Below are 11,537 nucleotides of genomic sequence, written 5' to 3' on the forward strand. Positions count from 1 at the left end.
CCGAGGGGCGGCCCCGCGCAGGCGCCCGCCTGGCCACGCTGAGGGGAGCGGGGCGGCGGCGCCCGGGGAGCTCCGAGCCTCGAGCCCCGGCCGGGGCAGCTCCTGCCTTCCAAAGGCTTCCTTCGCACCCACTGCTGGGTGCCCGGAGCCCACAGGGATTCTCGCACCGCCAGGCTCCACCAGCTCAGCAGGGCAACACTAATGAGGTTTCGCTTGCCTCTCCCGTTTTCCAGGCCCTTGCCGTAGAGTACTGTGGTGTTGCATCATCCAGTTTTAGGTTAAGTCCACTTCGCTTGCATATAGCGGTTGTATTCTTTTAAATTAATTGGCCGGTATTCTACCTGACACACCCGGAACAGTTATTAAAATAAAAAAAGCAACAAACCCAAACCAAACACATTAAAGACAGAATTTATATCTTGAGGGAGCAGAGGTTGCTTTGAAATCAGGTTTGGTTTTAAACCTCTCTTAGTTTCGCTGCCACAGATGCCATCCATGTGGGTTAATCCACAATTGTTCACTGTTTTGTCAAAACACTCTATTCAAATGGTGTTAGATATTGTAATTAAACTGCAAAGAACCTATACAACCACAAGGGACTCACATACTTTATGCCTCATTCATTTAATACGAAGGTGACTTCAGGAGGCACTCAGCATTTACTGCTGTATCTCCAGCTCTTTAACACCAAAGGTAGCAGACCTATTGATGTCCATCCAGGTGGTTTCTTCAACCAGGGGGATCTGCTGCCTTCTTGGAGGAAGGCAAAAAGAAAGTTTTAACTTTGTATGAAAAAGCAGCATTTTCTTTCCATTTCCATGGCTGCAGAGTTAACAAATGGTATAAAGACAAAGATCTCATGGTAAACAGAGGTGCCTTACTTAGACCATGCATTCAAAACTATGGGTGTTTACATATACTACGTGTACAGTACAGAGGGAGCAGAAGTTGAGCGCAGAAATGTAGAAAGTAAGTTGTAAAGGCCTGGAATATAATATTTTAATTCTCACCCTGTTAGTGAAATAGCAGAGATAAATGAGTATAAGCTACTATTTTCATTTAAGTGCATTTTCCCCATGCATCTAATAAAGCCTGCCTCTGAGAGGAGAGATTTTATTCAATTCTGTCTCTCTGTATACTCCTGACCCAGAGCCCCTAAGCCTTTGATGGTGTTCAGAGCTGTGCTTATCGTCCCAATTGTTTCATTGAAAAAGTGTAATCTTCTGCTGCTCTTTGGGGGAAATATGGAAATCAGTAATAGTTTTCAGTCCCAGAGAACTGTAACAGCAATATTCATAATTCTGTTCAAAAATGCTGTTAAAATTTTGGTACCAGATCGCTTTGACAGTAAAAATGCATGCTTCCACATGGAAAGGCTGGACATGCAATGGGGCTACAAATACCTGAAAAAAATATCACATGAAAATAAGGAAAAAGCAATCTTTCCAGAGGCCAAGCCTTTGCTACTTCAATTTGTTGTATTTCTGATTGTGTTATATATTATATATGATTTTATATTCACTCAACTGGATTGCACCACACTACAGACAAAGCAAATCAGGAGCACTGGCCTCTGGCAGGAAAAGAGACTTTATCTCTTTCCCACCACTGCAGCCCTTGTCACACTGCTTAGTATTACAAAAAGGGTTTGCATCTGGATTATTCTTCAAGTGTTTTGACAAGACTCAAAACACTGCAGGTCTTTTCAGACACTGAACAGGAAATTTCTAGCATAGCCCTTAGGTATTTGCTGTAAAGGAATATTCGCTCTATAGAGAGGTGCAAGGACATTATTTAAGTAGACAATATACAGTACTATTATGAAAATGAAAGTACTTGTGTGTCAGGACTGACATCAGGGTTTAGCAGACAGTAAATTCTTCTGTGGCCATCAGCTGTGGTTTACACCTTTCCAAGCCTTTAAACTGCATTGAACAAATTAGAAAAAAATGGCATTGGAGGGACTATTCTGCAAGGACAGGAAATTGTCTAAATAACCTAATAGGTTTTTTCTGTTTTATTTTGCTGGAGCTTTTATTTTGTGAAAAAGGGAAATTGAAACCATTGGCTGAACTGACACTTAAATTAATCAGACTGCCTACTTAGCTCTGTTCAGTGGGTGGTGTACAGTAACTTTCATTAGTCCCTGCCACTCCAGCAGAGCTTGAGAACCTGCTGAAATTCATATTTCTCACAATATTCTGAAAAATGCAGAAGTTTCCCTGTATTTTTTTTAGGATTTTTGCTGACAGCCTAATTTTCTCCTAATATGATTTATATTATGAGTGACCTAATTAATAGAGATGGCTTATGCACCAACTGACAGAACTGGAAGGAAATTGTTAAAAATATTACACAGAAAGTTAGATAAGGCCAGCCTTAAAAACTGGAAGGCAGTTTATGTAGAAAGCAGCAGAAAAATATCAACCATCTTTACCAGAATTCTGCAAGGGCTTCTAGGGACTGCAGAGCTGAGACACAAGTCTTTTTGTGGATATTGGCAGGAAATATTTTGCAGCCCTCATCCTATATAAATAATGGGTGTATAATATGATATAATTATATTATTTTGTGGTTAAGTAATAGAATATTAATAAAGGAACTTTCTATTAAGGATGATTTCTCTGCCCAGTGTCAAGGTGAATATTGACCAAGATTTAAATGTTGATAAAAGATAACATAAATTGCAACTACACACAGTTTGTGTTTTACTAGTTAAGTACTATACTTTAATATAAAGTACTGTATTTTGACCTATGCAGGTCAAAATTCCTAGTATCTTGCAGATAAATAGCCCCAGAGAGCACAAGCTGCTTTTATTTTGCCTCACATTTCTGAAAAACAAGTGGCTCATCTGGTCCTGCTAGCCCAGCTGGGGGCTGACCCTATAGTCCTTTGTGTGCTGGCAGGTGGAAGAATCCACAGAGTATGAAACACAGCTGCTCACTCAAAAAAGGAGCCCTGAAATATATTGGCCATTTGCTAAAATTAAAAATTCTATCTACAATCTAAAATAGTAATGTAAGACAAATATAGGAGGTTAAATCACCATTAATTACTGCAATAGTGAAAAAAAATTAGTAACATCATTTAGGAATAAAAGAAGAATTTGTATTAGTCTTAGAATAATAATCATAGAATCACAGAATGTCTTGGGTTGAAGGGACCTGACAGACATCTCATTCCAACTCCCATGTCATGGGCAGGGATGTCATTCACTACCCCAGGCTGCTCAAGGCCCCTTCCAACCTGGCCCTGAACACTTCCAGGGAGGGGGCATCCATAATTTCTCTGGGCAACTTGTTCCAGTGCCCCACCACCCTCTGAGTAAAGAGCTCCTTCCTGACATCTGATCTAATTCTTTCCTCTTTCAAATGTTTAAAACCATTGCCCCTTTTCCTATCATGATCTGCCTGTGTAAAAAGTTGCTCTCCCATCTTAAGAACTTAAAGGAGATCAAGTGCAGCCTGAGGATCTCTCTCACCATCACCACTTCCCTCCTTGTAGAGCTTTGTACAATCATATGCATTATAATATTGGTAAACACTTATAAATTATTTTTAACAATTTTTGCCTTAGACTCTACTGGCTTTGTCAGGGACAGTTAAAATTGTTTGCAGTAATCTGTGGGGCTGTGTTTGGGATTTGTGCTGAAAGCTGTTAATAACACAGGGATGTTTTAGTTACTGCTGAACAGTGCTTACACAGAGTCAAGATCTTTTCTGCTCCTCATCTTTCTCATGTAAATTATTCCATGCTTTTAACATTCAGGAAGCAGAAGGCACAATGTGAGGTTTGAACAAACCTGAATATCATGATAGACAATCACTGAAGTAAGCTCCCTCTGGAACACTGTGCCTGAAAGGGATAGTGAGTTTTTTTGCATTATAAACATGGGTAATCAAATACAAGAAGTGAAGTTACACATATTCTGTCTTGTCTGTCTTTCAGGGTAAAGGCTTTCAGAATATTGTATTCAACTACAGTGTCCTCAATCTGGGATAAATTGCACATAGTTTAAAAAAGCATTGGGAAAATAGTAAAGGTTTGGAAAAATGCTGGTTAATAAGAGACTTCAAAGATCAATTTATCCACTTTATTAATTGGAAGTTTGGGAGTTTAACATAAACATAGTCTCTAAGACACTTGCTTTATAAAACAACATTTTCAGCACACAATGAAATTATACAGTACAGTCACAGCTGCCCATGTATATTGATGTATGGCAAATCTTGGAGCCAGCACTAGTCAGAATTAGAGTTTTATTTAAGCAGTTAAAATAATAACAACTGGAACAACTTTCTGAAGGGTAATTTTCTACAGGATGGAATCTGCTTCGTATAATAATTAAGTGAAGTCTTATCTTAGTCAAGCTCTTAATTCTGCTTAGACAATCTCTTAGTTCTTCTTTTGACTTTGAAGAGGCAGATAAAGGTGTTTACTGTAATTGCTCCCACAATTATAATATATGGTTTACAACATTTCTTCAAATGAGTCCTGGAGCTTTTCACACTAAACATAATGGAAAATTTTGCCCTTTGTTCTCCAGTATTTGTGTTCTACTTGGAAAAGATAAAGATCAGTACATCATTTGAGATTAAAAAAAAGAAAATTGTGTTTGTAAATTGGTTAAGGTGACAGCACTGAACTGTTAGAGTTAGTTAATTGCACTAAAATGTGTCGGGGAATGTATGAAAGAAGAGAAATCTTCCAAAAGAGGGTCAGGAATGTCAGAGGAAAACAACATTTATCGCTTACATTTATTGAGCCAACTTAGCTGTTTTCTATTTCATCTCTCCCAAAAAAGGACTGGGTGGTCCAAAATTGTCTCTGGTAATTTCTGCTGTACAGAGGGTGTCCAACATCAGTGTGAAGCTGTGACTCATCGGGGGTACTTAGACACACTTGCAGGTGTGTAAGATGGATTTTTGGGTGTATAAAAATGCTGAGCAGGGCGTGGGGTGGCTGATGTGCTGTGAGGAGTGAGCTGCTCCTGCCCAGCTCCTGAGCCAGCTGAACACGAGGATGCCACAGAGCAGCTTTGCCCAGCGCCTGCACCTGGCTGCTGAGTCCTGGGGGGGTGGGATGTTATACCATTGCCTTCCTTTGAAACATGAAAGGAAGATAAAGGTCTCAAGGCCTTACAATAAGCTGGGTTAGGGCCTTGGAGACAACCACCACTCTGCAGGATAGAATGGATGAGATGACCTTTAGTGACCCATCCTGATAATGTTTTACTGTGTCTGAGGCTGCTGCTCCCTCTTGCTTTATAGAACATCGCCGTCACCATTATCCACACTGCCCCTTGATCCTGTTTACTTCTAATGAGCAAAGCTAATTAGTCACAGGAGATGAGCATTAAATACCACCAAAAGGGCAGCCCAAGCTGTTGTTCAGCCTGTTTACACATTCAATGAAAGAGGTCATGAGCAAAAGCTTTATTACATCCCCCCAGAGGTTTTCAGGCAGTTTGACATCACAGATTTCTCTGTTTTCCTTGCTTTTCCTTTACATGAACCTCTTACTTTCTTTGGCTCTCTCACTTTCTGCTCTAGAAGTCTTCCACCCACACTACCCTGTTACCATACTCAGCCTGGCTGTGCCTGATCCATTACTTTAGAAGGGCCCATGGCTGTTTTTGGAGGCTTTCCCTGGTCCAGTTGCTACTTGCTGGTCCCCTCTTTTTCCAGAAGTAACCATGACAACTTGTGTTGAAGCCCTCAGTGCAATTTTCAATCTCCATTTCCTAATTTCTTGGTAATTAGGTTGCTGTTTGAAGCTGCCTTGCTATACAAAAGCAAATATGATTATACACTGTGATAATGTGATGGCCCCTGCCAATAATTGTAAAATTTCATAGCCTAAACTCTTTTATGAAAATTCAATTTTAAAATTCACATGAGTTCTATGAACACAAGTTAGTTAGGATGCCAATTAATTAACTGATTCTATCACCTAGATGGTTTTTAAAAAGAAAATAAACAGGTGTGAGGTACCAAAAACTCCAATGTCTTACTGTAAAATTATTTGTATCCTCACTGTCTGGAAGCTTGAGGGTCATCTAAAACCAGTGAATTAACTCTTTCCTGAACAAGGTCACATATGCATGTCCCCTCAAACTAAAAAAATTGCTAATACTCAGAATATATTAGAATCCACATTTAGATATTTCCTGTTGAATAGCTGCTGTGCAGATTTAACTGTTGGATTAATTCATTCTGAGAGTGGCAATGAATATTTAATTACTGTCTGTGTAAATCTCAGACAACTGCCGCTGTTTCAGTGAGATCATCAAAAGTTCTATTGCCTACAAGATTTATTTAATTGTTTGTAGAGGACATATAAATCTATGTAAAATAAGGAGATGTATGATGACAGAAAGATGAGAAAATGAGCAGAAACAGGTGGTGTATAAGATCATGATGATAGTTTGCACTAATATTTCATTCAGAAATGGGAAGAAAAAGCTATAGGCAGTTCATAATAACTATAGAGGTATAATAATCTCTAAATGTGCAGGTGACTGTGAGATGCTAAATCCACCATTAAATCAAATGGCGTTTTTAACATGTTTTATGTCATGGTGGTTTTGTTTTTAATCATCCACTTTATTTATGTATGGATTAATAAAGATCAAAATTTTGAAAGTCTTGATTGCCATATCCTTTAGCAAAAGGAAAGTAACTTCCTAAGGATAAGAGTTACAAGGTAGAGAACTTTTACAGTAACTGGCCACTCACAGCAAAGAATTGGAATATGCATGTTATGCCTGCATGACTGACTCCTGTGCAGGTAAATAATGATGAGTTACTCCAGCCAACTGTTCCTAGTATTGTATCCAACCTAATATCAAATTGGATATGAGAGGAGGCAAAGAATTTGTTCATAAAGAGAAACTTCACCCCAGAAAACCAGGTGCAAATGTGAAATAGATCAGTAATGACCAAAAGCCAGTGCTTTGCAGTGTCTCAGGCAGCACAACACCCTGAGCTCCTTCCTGAACAGCAGCATTTTGTGTCAAACTGGAAACAACCTGAACTGTCAGGGGCAGCTGGCTGGGTACAAGGCACAGCCTGGTGTTCTTCAGAGTCACTGAGGGTTCCCTGCTGGCAGCCCCTGGGAGTGCTTGCTGTACCAGGGGGGTGAACAGAGCAGTAGCACATGGAAAGTCCTGGCACTAAATTCCAAATGGCCCAGTGAGGCTGATCCCCAGCTGTTACAGGTAAGGAATGACTATTGCATGTATGTTATAATATTGGCATGTATTCTGTGAAAGTTACTATCTGTGATGTTTTAGTAGTTTAGATTATAATTGTAATACATTTTAGTATATTTTTAAAGCATACTAAAGAAAGAACCTGGTTTCCTTCCCAAATTTTGAATGCACAGCCTTACCCAGGAGACCTGGACAAGCAGCTGACAGAAGGAATTCTCCCAATCTCACAGGCAGGGGCAGAAAACTGTCAATATTCATTGCAACAAAGTATAAGGTTCTGGACACTGTATCTTGGCTCCATTCACTGTGTTCTCTTGATGTCCTCACCCCTTGTTTTCTGGGCTGTTGCTGGGAGAATTTTTATAAAACAAGATGCAAGGTATGAAATTTGTCCTTGTGCAAGCCCTTAAGAAATTGCTCTGAAGCTAAAGAAGTCAGAGCAAGATGAGACATTTAGGAGAATGGTTATCAAAATTCAATGTGAAAAGGTTGGAATAGAGAATGAACAGTACGAGTCAGGAGTGAAGCAAACTCTAGTTCTGAGCCACTTTCAATGGAAGGCAGGTTATTATTCCATACCTACCTGCTGTGGGTTTCTTGCATTTGTTCAAAGGTCATGTAGCAATCACTGTCAGAGGTGAGATTTGTGAACTAGAGGGAGAAAAGGCTGCATGAACATTGTCACAACCAATGCTTCTGGATTCTCTCACACCCTTAGCCACTTCTTTGGAAGAAGTTAGAGTGGATACACAAACAAACAGTTCTGTTCATAAAGGAGAATGCTTGCTGGCACTGAATCTCACTTGTGAAATCCAGGGATTTACCTTGCTTCTAAACTGCGTATACTTAATTTGAATTTTCCAGCACCTTCATAACCCATGGAGGAATGTAGTGCTGAAATGCTTTGACCCATGTTCTCTCAGAGCAGTGCCACTGCTTAAGAGTGGCTGAATTGTTCATTGCTCTGAGCTTTTTAAATAAAACAAGGGACAGATCAGTCTTGCATCCATTCATTACCAACACAGCAGGCCACTATTGCACTCTTGTTTTTCTCTTTTGCCCTCTTGGTCTATAGGAAAGTGTCCTAGAATTACTGTCTTTACATATAGGGGATGAATAAATGTACAAAATTTGCATTTGGGCTTAAAAGGTGCTACAACAACTGAAAATGTATTTATTGATTTATTGACCTGTTTTCCTCAGGTACTTTAATGCTATAGAGGAATTCTTTTCAAGATGATTTTTCTTCTGAAAGAAATAACAGATGGGGAGGGACTAAATTGCCTTTTTGGGGATTTGTGTATTATGTAGATATTTGTATTTGATAAACAAACAGAGGATTTTAAGTGTGACACCAAACTTCTGGGTGCCTGGAGGTAAAGAGGCTCAGTGGAGCTATGACACTTCTATCACTCAGTGTAATGCTCCATAACCATTCTGTTTATAATCTAGTTTTAACAACAAAATGAACTGCAAGTTTATATTTCTATTTTGATTTGTTTATTTGCCTTATTCCACTGTTGTTTTATATGTCTGCACAACTACAAGAAATAAAGATCTTATGTTAAAAAACGTTTCCCCAACAATGCTCAATATCTAAGACTGCTTGCCCACAGGAAGCACAGTCTGTCCTGCCTGCTTTCTTCACAACTGTGTAATCCAAGAAGCTATTGATTTTATTTTATTACTCTATTTCAGTACTGCCTCACCTCAGTGATCTCTGCCAGGCATCTTTCCCTTGCATTTCAGCTCTGTGCTGCCTCACCTCTTGCTCCCTGCAGCCTACGTGATCTCGAGCAGCAATACAAATGTTTACAGTTTTGACCCTGTGTCATGTCTGTGTATTTTCTATCAGTCTCTTCAGTCTGGCTCATCTGCAGTTTTTCTTCTGGGCTTTACTGCCTGAACCTCAGGTTTCCATGGACTATAAAGAGAGAGTAGAGCAACCAGCTCAGATTTGCACACCTAGCTTTGCAGATATCCAAGGTAGCATCTAAGTGCAGGTGTCTGTGCAGAGGTGTCTGGCCTCCCAGTATTGGTGGGGAGGGATGCAGACACCTGTGGAAGACAATTCACCCAATTTAGCTTAGAGGCTTGTCCAGTGAGGAGCTTAACCACCCTCTGCTGGTGCCTGGCTATCTGCACAGACTGCAAGGAGAGCTGGGAGTGACTATGGCTGAAATGCTTAACTTCCAGATGCAGAAGCTTTAGCAGGTAGGCTTACTCAGAAACACCTTTAAAGCACAGATACTGCTTGTCCTCACATGCTACTTTACTTTTATTGACTCTGCTTTTTCTACTGCAGACCCTGGGTAGGATTTTAAACCTGCTCAGCAGAGTGCTTACTCCTCAAGAAATAAAACCGGAGGACAAGAGGACATGAGCTCAGTGCATGGACTCTCAGCTGGTTGGCTGATTTGTGCAGAACAAGGGAACCTGCATCTGCTATGAGATGTGTCAGAAGGTAAATCCCACAGTCCAGAATAACTTCTTTCATATTTATCCCAATCTTTTACACCCTCTACTCTCAAATTATTCTGGAATATATACTAGTCTTGCCAGTACAAATTATCATCTGAACAACAACTGGTATTTTCTCAAAACTATGTATTTTGGAAAGAAGAGGAAACAAATAGTCTCTGCATGAACTGCAACTGAGGGAGAAGCAACTACTTTTCTAGAAATTTCTAGTCATGGTGCACCAGAGGAGCAATTTGTTGATATCAAGCATTGATATTTTCTGCTGTATTGCCACTCACAAATGTGATTTTTAAGTGGTTTACAAAATTATTGCTTGGAGGGCTCCAAAGCACATTGTGTTTGACAAATATAGGTGGTAATTAGACACAGTGTTAATGACTGGAGGCAAATGTTCCTCTGTAGATGTGCTGGGGATATGGTGTCCTCCAGAGAAGCAGCCTCCAGTGCAGATTGCAATGCCACTTAAAGTACAAGTGGAATCATGACCAGAAGTTTTGCTCTTGGCATTGCTCCAAGCCAAGTAAAGGAAAAGTTACATAGCAGTGGTTATACCAGTCATTGCAACACAATTTTTCCTGATTTCTGTCCCTCCCAATGCAAGATAATTGTGTGATTATATGAGAAGAAACAACAAACTCTTCAAAATGTGTGACAAAAAATGCACTGTGTCTTCACTTGTCTTCTTTGTGTATTTTGCCTCTTCCTCTTTGCAGCTCTATGAGCTTACTGTACTCACTTTTAAGTAAATACTTCCCAAGGCACAGAAACAAATGAACTTGTGATTTGAAACTTTGCAGTTTAACATTGCACATAACCCATAAAACCAAGATATGAGATGATTTTTTTTAGAAAATGCAATCTGAGCCCTAGTAATAGAAAAAGTTGGGTTTTTTTTTCAATTGACAGTGTGTATCAGACACCACAAAATGCATGTGAAGGGCTTTGGAACAGAAGAATGTTATTTTCCCAACAGTGGAAATTGTCTTTGGCTTTTCCACAGGACAAAAAGTTGAAGTTGTTGCTTCTGTGGTTGTGTATTTTCATTACCAAAGTGTGTTTGGCCAGAGAGATCTGTAAACACATAGACTTGATTTTTGCAGTAGAATATAAAAACAGTTTTTAACATATCTATTAACTGGGAATTGCTTCATAGAATTAGCATCAAAATTGTTCTTTGGCTTTTTAATTCCAGTCCTGTCTCATTTTCTGCTTACCTAGAGCTCTTGCTTACATTCACTAAATGGAAGACACTGGTCACTTTAAAATGAGACTACAGACTGCACCTAAGTCAGAAGTTCCCTTACAAAGTTGTACTTCATCTTTACAAACACCATTTAGCTTATGCTCCCACTTTTATAATTCTTGGGGAGTTTGGGGCTTTTACAATACATTCTGTCAATGTTCTAAAGGTTTTTATTATAGTCACAATGACAAGAAATTTCCATGAAGAAACAACAACAAAAAAGGAGCTATTGTGTAAACTTAAACTTGAGCTCTCAAAAGCCCCACCTGTTATCATGAGCATCATTAAAACTATTAATGATTGCCCAGATCAGAGTTTTACTCCATGGAAGGGTGATTGAAACTGCTTGCACATAGCTTTTAGCTTTGCTTACCTCAGCAAATTAAATGACATTGGGGGGTCATCAGCACATCTAAGATCAGACAGAAAGTGAGACACAGAGAATTCAGGGCTATGTGTACTCTAATTTGAAGGTCAGAGGTACTTAGAGAGTAGTCTGGTGCCATGTGTCAATTTTGACTTTACAGCTCTATTTATGAATATTGTTTGTAGGCAAATGAATAAATTAAGATTTTTAGGAGTGTTTTGAAAAAACTG

Source organism: Zonotrichia leucophrys, chromosome 2 (genome assembly GCF_028769735.1).
Source record: "Zonotrichia leucophrys gambelii isolate GWCS_2022_RI chromosome 2, RI_Zleu_2.0, whole genome shotgun sequence".
NCBI lineage: Eukaryota > Metazoa > Chordata > Aves > Passeriformes > Passerellidae > Zonotrichia > Zonotrichia leucophrys.